This window comes from Xyrauchen texanus, chromosome 35, assembly GCF_025860055.1.
Source record: "Xyrauchen texanus isolate HMW12.3.18 chromosome 35, RBS_HiC_50CHRs, whole genome shotgun sequence".
Lineage (NCBI taxonomy): Eukaryota > Metazoa > Chordata > Actinopteri > Cypriniformes > Catostomidae > Xyrauchen > Xyrauchen texanus.
In genome coordinates, this window is record NC_068310.1 from 6,400,118 (window position 1) to 6,422,206 (window position 22,089).

General features: G+C 38.9%; 1 pseudogene; it reads right to left on the reverse strand.

Moving 5' to 3' along the window:
* Nucleotides 1-916: 916 nt before the first annotated feature.
* Nucleotides 917-21,887, reverse strand: LOC127629325 (syntaxin-binding protein 3-like; annotated as a pseudogene).
* Nucleotides 21,888-22,089: the final 202 nt, after the last annotated feature.

A 22,089-nucleotide genomic window follows, 5' to 3' on the forward strand; every position in this document is an offset into this window, starting at 1 on the left:
CAGAATTATTAATAAATTTTCCAAGTTCTCTGGATAAAAGTCAATTTGTCTAAATCCGAAGCTTTGCCTCTGACAGTGTGCTATCCAGTAACGGCCTTCCAGTGGCCCAAACAGGGCATTAAGTATTTGGGCATTTTATTCCCAGCAAATTTGTCTGATTTAGTTAGAGTTAATTTTGAACCCTTAATAAAAAGATTTTTGAACGATGTGGGCAGGTAGGCTTCATTAAATTGATCTATGATTGGGAAGGTTAATGTAATTAAAATGATTTGTTCAATCTCTCCCTGTAGATGTCCCCCTCTCTTATTTTAAGCAGTTTGATAGCATAGTGAAGTCCTTCTCAGAATACATTTCAACAATAGGCTGATTGGCAAAGTTGGGCTAGGCCTACCCAAGATTTTGTTATTATTATGCACTCTTTTGAAAGTATTTACAGCTGCGCCACCTACTCTGCACTGTTTTTGGGAGTAGCACACACTCCCCTAGAGTGGCAGATACTCTGGGAGTGTTGATAACTGCTTTTGGGAAGGGTCATGATGCATCAGTGTATTACTCCCTGCTAATTCAGAGTCTGGGGGATGGAGCTTTAAATTATCTCAAAAGATTATGGGAGGAAGATTTAAATTTGTTATTGGAGGAGGGAGTGTGGGCTAGGATAAAAAAAAAAGAAGTAAAGTCTACATCTAGAGATGCAAGGCTGTGCCGTATGCAATTTAACATTTTGCATTGATTTTATTGGACCCCTTCTAAATTGTATAGGCTTGGTCTTAAGGACACACCAACATGCTGGCGATGCCTTTCAGAAGATGGATTCACAACCCATGTGTTTTGGACTTCATCATAAGGATGAATATCACATTTATAAATTATTTGAGTTGGATGACTAAATTGTTAGTGTGAACGAAACTCTCAAAACCTACTTTATAGCACATGCGCCGTTCCATGCAGACGAGCATTCAGACTGATACAGCCAGTCTTTGGGGTCCAGTTTGTTTTCGATTGCCTCCTACCATTCACAAACTATTATAACAGTACAGATTATAAGTACAAAAAGCTGATCATTTCAAAACTCACATAAGCACGGATCTCTTGCCTTGTCAGATTAAAAAAAAATAAGCAGATTTTTGGGAGTAATCAGCGTATTGGTGTGCAAGTAAACAGACTCAATGAGGATTTGCTGCAACTGCGAGAATACCTTGCAATAATTTTGAAGGCATCCGTAAGAATAGATTGAAACAAACCAATCAGTAATGATTTGCATTGCACAGCTAGTTTTTTTTTTATAATGAAAAAATAACATTTAATTAAAAATATAAATACTATTCCTGGCACCTACATACAAAAATAAATAAATAAATAAAAATGTTTCTTCTTTGTTTGTGGTGGGGCCAGTAAAACACATATATAAACTACTGGACCAGCAGACAAAATAATCCTCACAGTTGAGCCCTATCATTGCTAAATAGGCTTCATTAAAGTTACATTTACTTTAACATATTTGTCAATGAACCAACTACTGTCCGACTGTTATACCAGTTTCGTGTGTCTGGCTTGTTATTAGTGTGACACTCTAGTGTTCACTCTTCCGTGAAAACCCAACCGAACCATGCTGCATGGACCAGTTCTTACCATAGAAATACCAGTGGGCATGAGTGACCGCAGAGTACAGAGCCTATGCCCTGAGTGGATCAAATATCTGGACAGCACTGCATAAACCACACAACCTGTGCGACCCATTTCAGTTCATTTAATCATACAATCAAAGTTTTCTTATTTAAAAATACACTTATATGAAGAATTATTATGCATGTAATTGAGCTGTATTTATTGTGCCATTTACTGCTAACAGGAATGTAAAACTTTGGATTTCTGGGAATATGACATTCAATCTGTCAGTCAAAATCTGGGTCATAATGTTAATGGCTTTGTCCCTGAGCAACACATATAGCATGTATCGGGGTCTCATTCCAGCACATCATACTTGTAAGGCAATATCCATTTCTATTGTTTGTGTGTGTGTGTGTGTGTGTGTGTGTGTGTGTCTATACGCATCTTATTGCATGTGTTTCCTGTGATCTTGAACATACAGTGACCACATATAGATCAAGAACTGATTGCCCATTTACAGAGAGGTGGGGTCTGAAATTTAAGTGTCACATTATCTGTCCAGTTCTTGGAATACTTACTAAACTCTTTAGCTGTTTTAGCTCTGTGCGAGCTTTCCATGTCACTCCGTTCATATTTCTGATCTTTTAAAAGGTTTTATGGATTGATAAATCAAGTATTTCATCAGGCTTCATAGAGGTCCGTTTACTAGATTGCAGAAACATAAGTATCTCAGCAAAGAAAAACAAGGTGACAGCAGGTGTCTGATGTTTATGAGTGTGTGTAACCCACCTCCATCACATCTTTGATAACAGGTGTCCACACTTTATAAGTCTCCTCGTCTGAACGATCTCACCGGGATGGTTTACAAAACAAAAACAGACTTGACTGTTGTGAGGAGAAATGAAGATGAAAATAAAAGTGAATAACTCCTGAAATAAAAACGTATCACTTATTACCTGTATTTTATATGTTCAATTAAGAATTTCAAAATTACTTTTCTACCAAGTTGATACTAAAATACAAAAATTGTATTATACTATTTATTTTACAGTATTAGAAAAAGCAGAAAGAGGGCAGTTTCTTATTGTTTTTTCACTGAGTTGCTTATTTGTAAGTCACTTGGGATAAAAGCATACACTAAATTAATAAATGTAAATGTGCAAAAACTGCAATTCAATTAGGGCTGGGCGATATATCAAATATTAACTATATGATCATGTTACTTTAGCTGACGATGACAAATTAACCAATACTGTGAATATGTTATTACTGTGAATTATTTTAATGTGATTTTATATGGCCATTATGTTTCATAAAGTAAACTAATTTCACGATCCTTCTGGGCTGCACAATTAATCAAAATTAAATATGAATCACAAAAGTCTGTGGACTCACTCAGGAGATGATGGGAACTCTCAGATGTTTCCAGTTCAGAATGTACATGCTCTCACCCTCGATCTTCACATACTGAATCAGTTTTTTAAGGTTCTCCTCAGACGTACCTGCTCATCACACACAAACACACTTTCAGCTGAAATATACAAAAACAACAACAACAACAAAAGAGGATTAACTGGATAGTAAAAGGTGCACTAAGGGATTAGTTTTTTCTTTAAAAAGTTATACTCCTAAAGAAATGAATAACAATTTTGACACATGTATACAATCATGAGGACTAACATGAGATGAAGACTCCAGTCACATCAATAACCTTATACAAGATGTTTATTCTATATGGTTAGGGTCCTCTCATGGGGGCCATGTTAGAATCACATGACCACCTAAATAAATACTACTTGCTTAATGTCAGTAACTGCTCTGTTATTGTACATTTTCACTATAAGATTACATTAATCATGTGTTTAAATTATGCTTCATCCCAAACTCTTGGTGTCACTGTAAGCCCAAGATGACAAACAAAATAAATACTGTGTGCACCTTTAAGATGTCTGGAAGTTTCCAAATGACAAGAGCAGAGAAAGATTCACCGTTAAGGCTAAAGATGTAGAGTAGAACGGCCCGGATCTTATCATGGGTTTCATGGGGATGTAACAACACAGGAAGTAATGTCCTCATGGGGTCCTTAACCTTCTGACCTTCGGAATCTGCACCTACAGACAGATCCTATGTACAAAACAGCAATCAGTGACACAAGGAGACAATGGGAGACATACTCTGACCAGAAAAGCCTAGAAAGAATTAATTAAATAATCCAGACATATTATGTTCAGGATTTCCCCTCTTGAGCTGTGAGAGCATTTTTTTTTTTGTTGAGTAAAATTATTTGCAATTTTAGTCAGATTAAAATTGAATATATTTAATGAATATGACATGATGAAACACTGACTAAATATAAAAGGCAAAATAAAAATTATGACTAAAATAAAAATTGAAAATGTACACTATGAACTATATTTTGGTGCAAATAAGAACAATATTTAAGTACTTTTTAACTATAATCCAATGCTTCACGAGAGGGTGGAGTTCAAGCGGTCTCTTGTGTGATGTATTCACATTGCCATGATAAGGATGTAATCTCATGTTTTCCTCTCAGTTGAGACATCCAGGATGAGCAAACAAAAGCATCATTGTAAGGAAAGAAACATCTCGTGCATTGTAAGTAAGATAAAAATACAGCTCTAAAACAAACCAGTCAATCTACTGTACAGCGTTCCTCCTTGCTTGTAAACAGCGCTGCTCTTCCGGCTGTGACTCACATGTGTCAGTTCTCACATGTTTCAAATGCCAATGCGATTACGTTACATGGGCATACCTGATTGGAAGCATGATTTAGAGTTAAAAAAGTTCTTAAATATTTATCCTTTTCGCACCAAAAGTGATCGTGTTGCTTTAGAAGACATTCATTTAACCGCTGGATTCATATCGATGTTGTTTATGCTGACTGTCTGTGAGTTTGAGCTTCAAAAATCGGATCACCATTCACTTGCATTTTAAGGACCTACATAGCTAAGATATTTTCTTCAAATGTGTTCTGGTGAAGAAAGAAAGTCATACACACCAGGGATATCATGAGGGTGAGTAAATAAGAGAGAATTTTCAATTTTGGGTGAACTATTATCCACAGACAACTATAAGTAAGCCATTAGCCATATGTACATTTTCTTAAAACTGTGAACACGGTCTCTGCGGCACTATGAAAGTTACTTTAGTTTTAAAGTAACCCGTCTATGGAGACACAACATCATTGACTCGACCCATAGCATGAGTTGTGGGCAGGACTATTTGTTTGTTTGACCATGGAAGATTTTTTTAGAAAGCTGTTTTGAAAACAGTTTATTTTTGAAAATCCGTTTGGTTGCATAAAAATTACTCACTTCAGCTTTAAGATCTAGTTTCACTAAAAATGTTCCAAACATTTGCCGATACTTAAAATTCTGCCGTAATACGATTTCGATTTGATTTGATTCAGGGCCCTGCAATCGCTATTCCGATATTATTTGCCTATTTTTCACAATCAATTAAAAATGTTTTGCCCTCAAATGCAACCAAAATATACTTGTAATATTTTGAGTTCTCTGAAAAGTGCACAATTAGTATCCACATTGTGACATCCACAATAAAATAAGGTACTTTAGATGTTGAAAACAATTATACAGATAAATAATATAAAAAATAATGTCACACACAAGTGGATTACGCCTCTGGATTACGCTCCATAGTGCTTTTTGTGTTTTTGTTTATTAATGCTGTTTTCTGCCGTCCGTCTCTGGTAACATTTAAGAGAGAAGAGCTCTTAAATATTGGACTTTCAACTGCTCATACTATTCCACCGCTCTTTATCGAACCCGGAACTTTCCCGGAGTTATTAGTTGGAGGAGCAGCAGCTCTGTTTGGGATCCTCCGGAGACGCCGAAGGGGAAAACGTGCAGGCGCACTGGTTAAGCTGAGACAGCGGGGTTTTCGCAATGCTCCCTTCTATCCACCTGGCGAATGTCCACTCTCTGGCCAACAAAATGGATGAACTGCTTCTCCTCAACAGAACTAACTCAGACTTCTGCAGATCTGCCGCCCTCTGTTTTACCGAATCCTGGCTCACCCCGCACATCCTAGACAGCGCACTTCACCTACCAGGATTTCATCTCATCTGCGCGGATCGCGAAAGGGAGCTCATGGGAAAAACAAGGGGAGGTGGACTCTGTTTCTATATTGTGGCAGCGGGGGCGTGGTCAAGCGCCCGTCCGGGAGAGAAAAGCGGTAAGGGCGCTTACACCTGAGCTAAATTATACCTAACACCTGTGTCTAATTTCAGTGAGCACGGGGAGAGCGGGATAAAAGTGGCAGCCACAGAACCTTTAGGAGGAAGAGTCTGACACAAGGAAGCCTACTGTGTTCCTTAATATGTTTAACAGAGTGTGTGTAAAGTACTGTGTATGTGGGAAGTGTGTACATTTAAAGTTGCACCTTGAGTTTGAAGAACTGTCTTCTCCTGTCATCCTTGCTGGAAGGTTTTACATATATAAAGGAAGGTTGGTGCACAGATGTCACAGTGTTGAAAAAATCATGCAGCCCTCACTTAGAGACATTATTTATAAACTGTAAACCTTTTTATTCACCGCAGGAGTTTTGCTTGTTTGTTCTGGTCGCTGTTTATATTCCACCTCAGGCCTGTGTTAGTGAGGCATTACTACACCTGGCCGACCAGATAACTAACGTGGAGAAAAAACATCCAGACTCCCTGCTCATTGTTCTTGGGGACTTCAACAGAGCAAACCTCAGCCATGAACTCCCAAAGTACAGACAGCATATTAAGTGTCCCACCAGAGACACTAACACACTGGACCACTGCTACACTACATTAAAGGACGCTTATCGCTCTGCTCCCCGTGCAGCCCTGGGACTCTCTGATCACTGTCTGGTTCATCTTATCCCGACACACAGGCAAAAACTGAAATCTGCTAAACCTGTTGAAAAGATTGTGAAAAGATGGACCAACGAGTCAAAGCTGGAGTTACAGGCCTGCTTTGACTGTACTGACTGGAGTGTTTTTGAGGCTGCAGCCACTGACCTGGACGAACTAACTGACACTGTGACATCTTACATCAGTTTTTGTGAGGACATGTGTGTGCCGACTAAAACCTTCTGCACATACAACCACCAAAAACCCTGGTTCACAGCGAAACTCAGGCAGCTTCGTCAGACCAAAGCGGAGGCCTTCAGAAGCAGGGATAGAGTCCTGTATAACCAGGCCAGGAACACACTGACTGAAGAGATCAAAGCTGCAAAGAGGAGCTACGGCGAAAAGCTAAATAACAGCTTTGCAGCCAGCGATCCTGCATCAGTGTGGAGAGGCCTGCGGACACTCATTAACTACAGGACCAACCCACAACATTGCTGGTACTCAACAACTGGCAGACGAGCTGAATGGCTTTTATTGTAGGTTTGAAAGCCCACAGTCACACCTCTCCCCCACTCCACAACCATCTTCAAACAACCACCTTCCCTCTCTGACATGCTGTCACCCCCCCTCTCTGACCCCTCATCTGCGCTTAAGATATGTGAAGAGGATGTGAGCCACCTCGTCCAAAGGCAGAATATCAGGAAGGCTCCTGGCCCTGACGGTGTGTCACCATCCTGCCTGAAAATCTGTGCAGACCAGCTGGCCCCCATCTTCACACAGATCTTTAACAGATCACTGAAGCTGTGTGAAGTTCCCTCCTGCTTCAAACGCTCCACAATCATCCCGGTCCCCAAAAAACCCTCCATCTCTGGACTAAATGACTACAGGCCTGTCGCCCTAATATCTGTAGTCATGAAATCCTTTGAAAGACTGGTTTTGGCCCACCTGAAGGACATTACAGGCCCCTTGCTGGACCCCCTGCAGTTTGCCTACATGGCTAACAGGTCAGTAGATGATGCAGTCAACTTGGGACTGCATTACATCCTGCAACACCTCAAGGCTCCAGGGACATATGCAAGGATCCTGTTCGTGGACTTCAGCTCGACGTTCAACACCATCATCCCAGACATCCTCAGCACCAAACTCACCCAGCTCACTGTGCCAGCCTCCACCTGTCAGTGGATCACAAACTTCCTGAATGACAGGAGTCAGTAGGTGAGACTGCGGAACATCACATCCAGCACCCGGACTATCAGCACTGGCGCACCCCCAGGGGTGTGTGCTCTCTCCACTGCTTTTCTCCCTCTACACCAACGACTGCACCTCAGGAGACCCATCTGTCAAATTCCTGAAGTTCGCTGATGACACAACGGTCAACGGCCTCATCCGGGACGGTGCTGAGTCGGTCTTCAGACGGGAGGTTGATCAGCTGGCTCTGTGGTGCGGTCAGAACAACCTGAGCTTAACATGCTCAAAAGTGTGGAGATGACCGTGGACTTCAGGAGGAGCCCCCCACTTTGCCCCCCATCACCATACTCAACAGCCCTGTGTCTGCTGTGGAATCCTTCAGGTTTCTGGGTTCCACTATATCCCAGGACCTGAAGTGGGAGCCCAACACTGACACCATCATCAAGAAGGCCCAGCAGAGGATGTACTTCCTGCGCCAGCTTAGGAAGCTCAACTTACCTAAGGAGCTGCTGATCCACTTTTACATAGCCATCATCCAGTCTCTTCTCTGCACCTCCATCACTCTCTGGTTTGGACCTGCCACCAAAAAGGACAGGAGCAGACTACAACGGAGAGTCAGGACTGCAGAAAAGATCATTGGTTCCAACCTGCCCTCCATTCAGGACTTATACATTTCCAGAGTCAGGAAACAGGCAGGAAACATCACTGCAGATCCATCTCACCCCGGACACAACCTGTTCCAGCTTCTCCCCTCTGGTAGGCGCTACAGAGCAATGTACGCCAAAACCAACAGACACAGAAACAGTTTCTTCCCACAAACCATCACTCTGATGAACAGCTGATTTTTGACTCACAGTGTCAGGAACAATTCCTGTGCAATAACCCAGTAACTCTGTCTCTAGCTGTTCATACTGTTCATATTGTATATACTGTATACCAATCCACCTACCTCAAGTCACAACTCCTGCACAAAATACTTATACCATTTATTCCAGCATCCTTTGCACTATGCTTCATCGCACTGTGTACATGTATGCATGTATGTGTACCTGTATATCGACCTCCGACATGTACATAATAATGATAATAATAATTTTACTCCTGCATCCTTTGCACTCTGATCACTGCAATATCTGTCAATATGTCTATATTGTTTTTGTTCATAGTGTGTATATTTGTGTTGTCTACACTGTAGCCTGTGTCTGATTTTATTTTATTATTGTATTTTTGTATGATTAAGCACACCGTGAGCAATGTACAATCCTGAGTCAAATTCCTCGTATGTGTACACATACCTGGCAATAAAGCTGATTCTGATTCTGATCATCACTCGTTTGATTACAGCTCATTTTTCAGTTTAATCCAGTTTAAAGTACTTACATACCCATGACTTTTTTAAGGAGCGCTTGGTTGATGTGCTCGCCCTGATCCTGTCACTGGTCTGGAGCTTAAGCTTGGTTGATGCACGCGCACGGATAGCAGAGTGCAATGTGGCTTCACAGACACTGCGCACATCCTTGTCCCACATGAAAAGCGTATTTAAGACTCATAAAGTAAAATGTATGTAATAAGGTTGCTTCATTGCCTGATAGAAATGCGCACGGACGTGGCTGACATGAGAGTATTAAAATAAATGTACATCTTAAATTTTTTTCGATGTATAGATATTTTTGCATTGTATTGATAACATTGGATTGTTGGTTATTGGATCGATGCATAGATCCAGATCCTTGAATCACTACACCCTACCCGATAGAGCAAGAGACAGTTCAATCAACTGGCCTGAAATGCTCTCTCACGTGCCGTGGGTCATTTTTATTGTTAAACCCCAGAACCAAAGCTTCACCTGTTCAGCTTTGCAGAGTTTTTCCACATTCTTCTGGAAATGACCCATCAAATCCTCATCTAGACTTAAGTCAACATATTTCTGTGAGAAAGAACAGGAAATGTAAAACTGCCTTCCACAGAATTTTAGACAATCTTTGTCTTGAATACAAGATTAAACACTATCTTATGGCGAACAAATCTTCAGCAGTAAAATATGTTATGTGATACTGTGCCTCTCAGGGCATAAAAAAAGGCTTGATTACCTTAGACACCTGCTTGCGGAAGGCTGGCATATTTTTCATGAGATTTGATAGGGCTCCAATGTAATAGAGGTGAAATATTACATCAGCATGAAACTCCTGACATGAGGGATCTCAAATGAGAGAATCTGTAAGTGGAGACTGGGAATGTTTGGGTGCTGTAATTAACTGTAAAGACACACTGTACCTTCCTGTTGGCCTGCTGTTTACTGGCAGAGATTTCCATCACAAGTTTGGGAATTTGTCTCTGGACTAAATACATAAGTATCGGTCACATTAAAAGATATTTTTAATTTAACTTTGGCTATATTATTGTTGTTTTGATAACTTAAGGGCTGCATGGTTTGCTTCTACTTAAAAATCATAATTAAATAGAGCATCAGCACAATACAAAGAAATTGAAGCTGTTTTAAAAGCTAGTGAGCTTCCTAACAAAGCAGCAATTAAAAGGGTCATGACATGAAGAATCACATTTTCAGTGAAATTGTATATGTATTAGAAGACATTGTTACGGAATCTCAAAGAGGCCTTGCGTTATAATAATTTTTCTGTCTAGTTTTCTCGTGATCTCGACATAACAATAAGTTGTTTTCTCGTGATCATGACTTAACTTTCTCGTGATCTCGACATAACAAAAAGTTGTTTTCAATAAGGCTATCTGGAGGCAACAGCTAAATGCACTGTATGAAGGACAATGAGAGATCCTTGGCAGAAAAGTAACATTTATTATATGCAATATGTAAATGTAATGTTATGTTAATTCATTACACTTTGGTTATAAAATATTCACCTGCCCTATCCAAGATTCTTCTAAACCAGTCACCTTTCACATAGGCTAAATCAAACATTAATAAACACCAGAACGTCACAAACACTTAATAAACACTTTTTCATCAATATAGGACGACTTGCTTTCTTCTGCACTCAACAGGGGTCAAGAAGCACGTCTTTCTGTGCTTTCCACAAAGTACCATCATTACTGCAATATGTGCACACTCAGATCTAAATCGCGGCTGGCTTGACCGCAGTCATGCAGACGTCCCGGTCCCTCAAGTTGGCTGGCAATGAAATTGACCAAACGTACAGGGTCACTGTATTGTCTACGACAAAGTTGTAGACGTGATAGTCTTCTTCTAAGGTGTCTGACACTAATCTGGAAGTTGTCAATGACTGAAAGACATACAGCTATTTCAGCTTGAGTCAGTCCTTGATCAAAGTAATGACGTATTCGGTCAACCGTAATGCAAGAGTGCGTTTAGCTGTTTCCACCAGATAGTCTTATTGAAATCAACTTTTTGTTATGTCGAGATCACGAGAAAATTAAGTCATGATCATGAGAAAACAACCATTGTTATGTCGAGATCACGAGAAAATTAAGCCATGATCACGAGAAAACAACCTTTGTTATGTCGCGATCACGAGAAAACAAGACAAAAAAATTATAATAACGCAAGGCCTCTTTGAGCTTCTGTACATTGTACAATGAAAACATATTGTAAGTTACAGAACTCAAAACTTCCTCTTCAGCTTAAACAGAGCATTTATTGTTTCCACCTATCAAAAACAACTCATTTTGTAATTGGCCAAATAGTGACATTACAATGTGGTGTTCATTTGAATAGCCCTGCCTCCACAACATAGTCAATCAATGCAGTGACTGAGCATCTGAGATACTTAAATACTGAAAGAGGTACTAATTTCACTGTATTTTGCTTTTAACTAATGAAAATGTTAATGTCATTTAAAGTTAATGTGTTCCGGGTTATGGAAAAACTGTGAAAAAGAGGCGTTTGCTCTGTAAAGATGTTAGTCAACCACAATAGCCGTGTCTAAAAGGTGAGTGTGGCATGGGGGGCGTGGTCATGTGTCGGTCTGCGGGAGAGAGAGAGAGCGGTAAGGCTTGTCACCTGGTTTGTAATTATCTCTAACACCTGTGTCTTGTTATAGTCATACGGAGAGAGACATTTAAGTGTCGAGAGGGAGAGAGAGAGAGTGTCCAGAGAGCACGACAGCCCGAGTGTGCTACTTTTGTGTTAATGTTTCATTTTAACGGCGGTTACCGTCGTATGTACCGAGAACCTCAAACTCAGAACCACTGTCAACTGGTTGGTTTGAGCAATGGAGGAGTCAGGAGACAGCGAAGCAGGTTCTCTCTCCCTCTCGACACTTGTCGTTCCTTAAATGTCTCTCTCCATATCACTATAACAAGACACAGGAGTAGTAAGTATTATATACCTTGCGACAAAAATGATTGATGGGTTATGATTGATGACATAATTGGTGTACCTTTGACCTTTGCTTCAAAAATGCAGATACATGTGTTAATTTCCTACAATATCTCGACATTGGTTGATGTTGGTGTTTCTATTTTAACTATTTAAGCATACATTTTGCTGTGTGATTACCCCTGATTTAAAATAAAAGGAAATTATAGAATCACTGTTTCATTATTTAGGTGGTGTCTGATCTGATAACATGACCGAGCAATTGCATAAGGTGTACTACACACCATCAAACCCTGGCTCTTCAGGGGGTGTGAGTAGATTAAAACGTGGTGTATTAGAGGAAAGTGGTGATTTGCTAAGTGATAAAGAAGTTTCAGACTGGCTAGCCAGTCAAGATGCTTATACGCTCCACAGACCACTACGCCATCATTTGAAAAGGAATAGGGTCATTGTTTATGGTATTGATACACAGTTTCAAATGGACCTGTTAGATATGTAAATATATTCTATGGAAAATGACAATACTAAATTTCTGCTTACATGTATAGATGTGTTTAGCAAATATGCATGTGCACGTTGTATAAAGAACAAGACTGGAATGGTGGTGGCCAATGCATTTAATTCAATACTACAAGAAGATAGAGTTCATCAAAAATTCAGACTGACAAGGGGAGGGAATTTTTTGACAAGCATTTCCAACAACTAACTAAAAAACACAACATTTACCATTTCAGCACAGGGAGTGAATTGAAGGCAAGCATTATTGAACGCTTTAATAGAACATTAAAAGGACAGATGTAGCGGTATTTAACAGCTATAAACTCTAAACGCTATATCAATGTTTTACAAGACATTATTCAAGGATACAACAGTAGTTATCACAGAAGTAATAAAATGTGGCCTGTAGCTGTCAACAAAGAAAATTAACCGGTCGTCAATGACAATTTGTATGGTAATGTGTGTAAGAAGACACCTGTATTTAAATACAAAATCGGCAACGTGGTTAGAATATCAAAGATGAGGGGGTCTTTTACCAAGGGGTATGAACAAAACTACACAGATGAGTTCTTCACTATAACCGAATGTATACCATGTCAACCAGCAGTCTACAAACTATCTGATTATGATGCCGATATTAGCGATGGCTCGTTTCATGAAGAAGAGCTACAAAAAATTATTGTGGACAAGGACAAAGCTTTTAAAGTGGAAAAGATATTAGAGAAGAAGAAGCACGGCAAAAGAACCATGGTGCTCGTACTGTGGGTGGGATGGCCTCCGAAGTTTGACAGATGGGTTAATGAAAAAAAGGTTGTGGATCTAAAGAGCTCTCAAAGCATATAAAAATATACATTTGTCACCCGAGTTCATTTTCTGCAGTAAACGGTCATGGATGAAGCAGGGTTTTATTTCACATTGCCATGCAATGCTTCATTAGCTCTTTACCCCGAAAACCAAATTTCAAATTACAGAACAAGATTAGCCAGACCTATAAACTTAAAAGGCAAGTGGGAGGTGGGTCTAGCGGAAATTTGATATCCTAGATCATAGTACACTATTGCTGACGATGATGCGAAAGACCACTTCAGAGAGGTTATCGACAGAAACAGCTATTTTGAGACCATGAATCTGAAAAGCGGATATTATGATGAAGTGTTGTTTGTAATTAGGGAGATAAATGCTTTGCTACTGCAACATGTACGTCTCGGTTATGATCATGTGAAAAACAAAGTGTACGTGACAGCGCCACCAGGAATATCCTTAACATTCCACGTAAACTAGCCATTCTTTGTGTGTAATACCGGAGATACCATTGGAAGCTGCAAATGAGCATATTGAAAACAAATTTACATCAGTGTACGCGCCACACCAATCCTACATAAACGGAGGATTTTACACCATGTACCTGTACACAGATGTCATCGAATACCAATCTGTGGGGGATGGACACGCTCCGCTTTTGAGATGTGTACATATAACTGGATCAGATCGTGAAATGGTCAGTGTGGCATATGACAGAGTGCACTACGTGTCGGTGAATACAAATTATATTGGAGAGATTTGTATTGAACTCAAAGACGACAGAAACAGGGGAGTGCCGTTTTCTTACTGTAAAGTTGTCGTTAAACTACACTTCAGACCTGTGAAACAACCGATTCTTTAAAAATTGTTTATTATAACCCGTACCAAATGGATCCCACTCATAATGTAAACTATTATATAAATCAAGCAGGTGGAGGAATGCCGGGGTATGCGGGCGGAGGCGTTATGTGTGGGGCGGGGCTCGTAGGACTTTTCAAGGGTTTGTTTCGAATGGCTCTTCCGTTGTTAAAAAGAGGTTTCAGTATAGCCAAACTACACATTACAAATGCTGCTAAAAATATAGTCAGCGACGTTGTCACCAATGCTATGACACATTCCTTTAATAACGATAAATCTCAAGATGGCTCGGGTTTAATGGTTATGTTACGTAAACGGAGGTCTAAACCACCTGGAGTGAGGAGGGGGAGGAGTGGTCAGGCACTAAAGAAAACCAGGAAATCCCCTAAGAAGCATGCAGTTACACAAAAAAGACGAAAGAGTGCTGTGAAGCGTGTCTCATCTGGATCGGCTAAGAGATCTGTTAAAACTATATTCTAAACCATGGCTCTGCTACACACCATGTCCGAAGAGTGTATTAAATCTGAACTGGATCTGTTTACAGTACACATACATTGAAATCCCTCCTCTATCTGCAATATCGGACAGCGCACCACTGGAGTTTTTAGTTGGGAATGGTGAAGATTATATATATTTGAATAATACTCTACTTTACATGTGTGTTAAAATCACAAATCCGGACGGTTCAAATATCAGAGATGGGATGCCTGTTGGACTGGTCAATTATCCAGGAAACACTATTTTTTCACAGGTTGATGTATAACTTGGTGATAGGTTAATTTCACAGAGTACAAACAAGTACCCTTATCGATGCATTATAGAATGCCTTCTAAACTATGGTAAAGATACACTGGAAAGCGTTTTCTCAGCAGGTTTATTTTACAAAGATTCTGCAGGACATATGGATGTAGGCGATCCGGCAGGGGCTAACAATGGTCTGACAAAGAGGGCCTCCTTTAGCAAAGAAAGTGCAATAGTTGATTTTTTATCACCTATATACAGTGATATTTTCTTTCAAGAAAAGCTAATGCTTAATGGGGTGGACATTAAAATCCATCTGACAAGAGGCAAAGATGAATTTTGTCTAATGAGGAGTGATGCTATAGCATGCAAAATAAATATTTTTGTCAGCATCCCTGTTTGTCAAAAAAGTGTCTGTATCACCAGGAGTGAGACTGGGACACACTCAAGCACTACTCTCAATCACTGCCAAATATCTCATTGATAGGGTCTGCATGAAAAATTTCTCCATACCAGCTGGAGGCCGTGTATCAAACCAGGAAAACATATTCTTAGGCACACTCCCCAAATCTATCATACTGGGTATGGTCAATAATGATGCTTTTACAGGGGCATACGATAAAAACCCTTTTGCATTTAAGCATTACGATCTGGAGTTTCTAGCTGTTTATGTGGATGGGCAGCAACACCCTGCCAAACCATTACAACCTGACTTTGGAGCAGGCATCCGCCGTGCGAGAATTTTACCAGCTTGCACTTTCGTCTGGAAGACATCTAAAAAACCAAGCGTCGATAATCGAAAGAGAAGATTTTCTACAGGGTTATACCCTTTATGGTTTTAACCTCACTCCTGACGAAGATTGTGGCCAACACATCTCGCTTGTTAAGTCTGGGAATATCAGACTAGAAGTACGGTTCAGACAACCGCTTCCAAGAACCATTAATCTGATTGTTTATGCTGTTTTTGACAACATCATTGAAGTTTCTAACCGAAGGCAGGTGCTTGTTGACTACTATTAATTGAAAACATGAACACCATACAACTTACCGCGGCTATGGAGAGAATCACACAAAACACACATTTTCTTGGCGTACTACTGTGTGATCATTTACCAAAGGATCCGTTAAGAACACTACCCACGGCTGCCATAATCAACACACATCCTTCACAACTCCCCAGGGAACACTGGCTGGCTATTTACATAAATAAGGATGGTTCAGCATTTTTCTTTGACAGTTTCGGTAATAGTCCTGATTTTATTTGTTTTCCTGTATCAATCATTGACTTTCTAAAAATGACTTCAACACACATTCAATATTCAGCTAAACAAGTTCAGCATTTTATGTCTGTCACATGTGGTCATCATTGTGTTTTCTTCCTATATCATATGATTCGAGGTCATGATTATGATGATGTTATGATGCTTTATAGCGATGATTTAATAAAAAATTATGAATTTGTATCACGCTTTTTGAAAAAACTAAGGATAACTCATTGTAATAGTACTGCATTTAAGTGTATTCAATGTGTGCAAATGGGTGAAACGTTTATGTTAAATACATGATTTGTAAATGGATGTTTCTAATAAATAAAAAGAACACAATACCAAAACGTACTAATGCCATAGCTTTATTGAACATCACATGATTAATTTGTACAAAAATTTTTTTAAAAATAAAATAAAATAATATTGACATAAAAATTATACAACATCAAAATGACAACCATACGTTTTGATCAAGAGACGGTGATTTAAACGCTGACGACTCTGAACCCTTAGAAGAAGGAGTACTTAAATACATTCTTTGTACCATAGTGGGCGATGTAGACGGTTTGGTTTTTAATTAATTTATTACGCGTCTAACCGTATGGTTTGGCACTGTTGAATAGGGGATGTTTAAGGTAGCAATTGCCTGCAAAAACTCAGTCCATCCATGAGGTCTACGGTCATCCCTAATATTATATGGAGCCGTAATACTCTTTACAAGATCCATCACGTATGACCCCTGTATAGTAATACCTTTAAATACAAACTATCCCGAATCATTCCAAGATGAAACTTCTTTGGCTTTAGACATTTTATCCATAATGTATCTTGCGTTTTTCACACTTCTCAATGGTAAATTTTTCAACACATCGGCAACAATATCTTCAACAGGGGTAACAGATGGCTCTTTGTGAGGCGCATCGGGGGGTGGGAATGCAAGCATTATTGTGTTACTATACCGATCACCCTGTTTAACTACTGTTAAAAATCTTTGTAAAGCTGAGGTGTAAAGCTTAGCCTTCTGATGAGTATCCAAATTGTCTTTATACAAAATATTTCTTATAGCAACATCCAGTTCGTCTTCCACGGTTTGTTGAATAGATTCTCAGGTATTGGACATCTTCAACCTTGTTCAGACATTATCAGATTGGTTATATAGGGGACTGCTATGCTCAAGAGCGAAAGAAGAAATCCTCCGTTCTGGTTGATAATGCATTTTTTTCTGGACACACCAATCTTTTTATTGGCTATGCATTTAATTTCAGTCCTCCTCCTCTTCAACCGGCGATGTTGCTGGGTCGTTAGCGGAATTGTGCCATAGAGAACATTAAGCGCAACCTCACACGATGTTAAAATGAGCTCGTCAGATGCTGATTGCATAATAAGATGCCTTTGCATCGGGGTCGCTTTAAATAGCATTTTTAACAGGGTAGGTTTCTAGATAGTCTAGCAGACGTTTTACCAAAATCACTGTTTTATTTTTTGAATGTAAACTACTGGCTGGTTTGAAAGTAACCCCGTTCTGAGACGAAAATGTTCAGGGTTTTTGCTTTATAGTCTATCATGAGGTATCCAATAGGCGGGTTGGTAGCATATTGATAGCATTCCATAAAATATTTTGTATTTCCGGGGTACATTTGTTTTCCCAACACTTAAACAATATTTAATAATTTGTATTCAAACTGATGGTTCTGCTGGATTTACCTTGTAAAAATAAATTCTGCACAATATAAATAGCGCTGAGGTTTCTATGTTGAACGTATTGCGTGAATAACTTTTCCACTTCAGAGTTTCCACTCGCCTCCTTCATCAAGTCATCAATTATCAACAGATTCATTTTATTGACAGGTAATGAAACATCATCATTCAGAGATTGCGGTAATCCTTCCACAAATGTAATATTATACATTTTATACAGTTCATGCAATCATATATGTACACAATGTTTTCAATCTTTTTAGAAATCATATTTACAGCATTTTCCAACAACATTTTTACAAAATAAGACTTTCCAGAATTTGAAGGTCCACTTATTACACATGAAAAAGGATGTTGTCAAAACCTAAATCAAAACCATCAACCTCCTGCACACTGCGGTGATTTAAAAAATGATCAGTAGCCATATGGTAGCATTGTATATTCAGGGAATAGCTGCCTTTTATTATACATGTCACGATTCCCTCGTTGTCTGCCCCGTGTTTCACTTGTCTTTGTCTAAAAACTACACTTCCCACAATTCCCGGATCTCATCACTGCCATCATTGTGTCATTGTTCGCACCTGTTTGTCGTTTGTGATCCTCCTGTGTCTGTGTATATAAACCCTGTTTGTTCTCCACTCCTTGTCGTTCGTTAAATGTTGATGAATGTTGTACGTGTTCCGGATGTTATGGATGTTTCTCCTGTGTTTCGCTGTTCCTGTTTATGCCTTGTTTCCCCAGTCCGTGTTCCTTCGAGGTTTTCTTGTTTCTAATGTTTACATTTTTGTTTATCCCCTTGTGGATGTTTTATTTGTTCCCAGTGTTTTGTTTTACTCGGTGTTTTCTTGTTTATTTGAGTAATAAAAACCGCGCATAGATCCAACCCCTTGTCTGCCTCCTCCTGCATCATAACAATATACCACTTGAAACTTTTTAACAACTGACTTGTTTTGCAAAGTGAAGTTCTTTTTATTCCTCATGATTTTGTCTGTGTAGGCTAGGATGTGTCTGGCGTCATGCAATTTTACATAACTGTCAACAAGACCGATCAAAGTGTCTAATCTAATTGCCATGGAATTTTCGGCATTCAAAGTAATATCCTTTGCTTTCATACATACTTTACCTTTCAAAGTGCGATATCCATATGTTTTAGGCCCTCCTGAGCAAAACTCTGTGATGTGATCATCATTGCCTATTTCATCAGTTAGATCTCCTAAATAAGGACCCAGAGGAGGTTCCCAATCACCGTCTCTAGAGATAAAGTTAATGCTGTCTGTCGCTATACAACAATCTGTCACCCAGTTTATCCATAAGGCTATACAATTCTAACCGTGCGTGTTCTGTTGTAAAGGCCCCCAGAAATATATTCACATCCTGTGTGTTGTACATGGCGCCATTGTCATGTCTGTACTGTGCCAGCGCAATTTCATCAGACACAAATGTGAAATATTTAAGGTCATACTGACAGGCAAATATGATGTGAGCAAAAGTCTTCTGGGTCTTTCAAAAGTCTAGAAGTGGGTAGATTTTCTCTACCCTACGCCCCACAGACTATTCAGCAACAATTTGTTGATAGATCTCTGTGCAGGGTTGTGACAGATCTTTGCAGGATCGAGTTTAGTCCCTTCTTTTTTAAGTGACTTTGTTGTGTTTACCACCTTGATACAATTTGTTTAAAATACGTATTAGCCTCTGGTAAAAAGTAAAATAATCCTTTTGCCTTTGTTAACTATTTTTTCATTATTTTAAAGTGAACACACATCTGAATGAGTTTGCTTCAGTCACTGTTTAGAAACACATTTTAGCCTCTGGTAAAAGTAAAAAAGTAAATCCTTATACCATCATTATTTTAACATCTCAGTTTTGTCACCAAACATTATTTTAACATCTCAGCTTTGTCATCAAGCATTGCGCCCCATTAAAGACACATCATTTAAACACATTTTAAACGTAATACTACTTTTTATGTCCTGCAATAATAATAAAAATAAAATGACCCCACACACATTACTTTATCATGTTTTTGAAAAAACATCTCAATGATTACATCAATTAAATATTTAAGCAATCACTATTTATTGGTCTGAGTTGAGAGAAAACAATTTTTATACCATTATTTTTGGCATCTCAGTTTTCCATTAAACATTGTACATCATTAAATATTAATATTTTGTCTACTATTTTTAAATACACAGATGGGCTCTGCTACAGCATGGGGATATCAGAACAGCTAACCAAACACTTCATACTACTTCCTGTACAGAACAGCTGACCAAACAATTCTGTACAACTGCCGGAGTTAGGGTGGGGAGGGGAGGAGGAAAGTAAGCAAAGGTCAAAGGTACAACAATTATGTTATCAATCATAACACATCAATCATTTTTGTCACAAGGTATATAATACTTACTACTCACAGGTGTTAGAGATAATTACAAACCAGGTGACAAGCCTTACAGCTCTCTCTCTCCCGCAGACCGACACACAACCACGCCCCCCATGCCACAGTGAGGTACACAGAAACCGAGCATTTCAGACAGAGGGCCAGAGACAGGGTGGAAAAAGGTAATGTAATACAAGATTATGACTGCTTTTTGTGAAAAAAAAAATAAGAATTATTAACATTATAAGTGAACCTCAAGGAAAATAATAATAATAAAATATTGCATGACATGACGCATTTTCATAGATAAGTTTCCATCATAAATGTTTTAAAACATCTTACAATTCTTTCTTTTGTTTATTTTGTACAAACAAAAGGGGAATCTGAGAATGCAATAATGGCAACCAAAAAGTATATATATATATATATATATATATATATATATATATATATATATATATATATATATATATATATATAAATACATTACATTCAATACAGGTGAATTTAAAAAAAATATTGTTCAAGCTCATTAAAAGGCACTATTTCTCCCAATATTTGCATCTGATATGTACTTTTACTACACAGCTCTCTGGAATAGTTGATTCTGATTGGCATCTAGAGGTCATATATTTTTCAGTAACAACCGCACATCCAGGGATTAAGACATATCAGACCACTTATCCGGGTATTGCGAGCAGGAAAATTTGGTCTGTATATTATCCCTTACTTAATGCGTAATACAGGGTTAGGTGTGTTAAGCATTGTGTTTTGGCTTAGCAACATGCTATCATAAAACTCCACCTATGGGGTTCTATTTTGAGTTATAATGCTCCCTTAGAAGGCAGCTGTCTATACAGACAGTAGACACTGAGGAACAGAGCTATCACATGTGACTTCTAGGATCAATTTCCAGGAATAATTACTTAATAGCAAAAATCAAGACATATGAAGCAATGACATCTTGCTGCCTAGGATGTCCGATGGTTCATATAATGAACTCAATACTAAAAAAATTCTACTCACTCAGAGACCTCAGCAATGTGCATGTGACACAGTTTGACCCATAATTGATCATCTTTATTCAGCAAGGCATCTTTTTTGGAAACTTACTTCCTCTGGTAGCATCTGGACCAATCAGACACACAATTATTCATTATTTAACATAACAGTAATATTATTTAATAACAGTTGTCTCAAGACTGAAACAAGCAACGGTCCAAGTAGGCTCAAGCCGACTCCGTTATGTCTGCTCCCCCACCTATCATTATCAAACCTTTACACTGTCTTTACAAGGTCAAGCAAACACACACATAGGACGGACAGCTGACCGTAAATTTATTCTCCCTCTCGGAGGCTTGATTAGCATGATAAGAGGCCGGGTGTGTAAAATCACGACCCAGCCCAACCCTGTCACAAATACCCAAATACTTAAAGCCCTGTTTGGGCCACTGAAAGGTGCCTGGCTGAAAAGCCGTTATCGGGCAGTACATTGTCAAAGCCAAAGCTTCGGATTTAGACCAATTAACTCTGTATCCCAACAACTTAGAAAAGGAATTAATAATTCTGTGGAGGCAAGGCAAAGATCTAGTAGGGTCGGAGACGAATAATAAAATATCATCTGTGTAATGAAAAAGCTTATGCGCCACACCTCCTGCCTTCACCCTGGAAACTCATCCTTCTTTTTTATTGCGACTGTTATTGGTTCCGGGGCAAGGCAGAACAATATTAGGGTTAATAGAGTAACCCTATTCAGAGTAAAATAAACTGAAATTAATCAATTTGTTTGTACCACTTATACAGGGTGTCTATAAAGTTAATCCATCCAATAAACGTACTCATGAACCTATACATTTCCAAAATATTTTCTACCATTCTA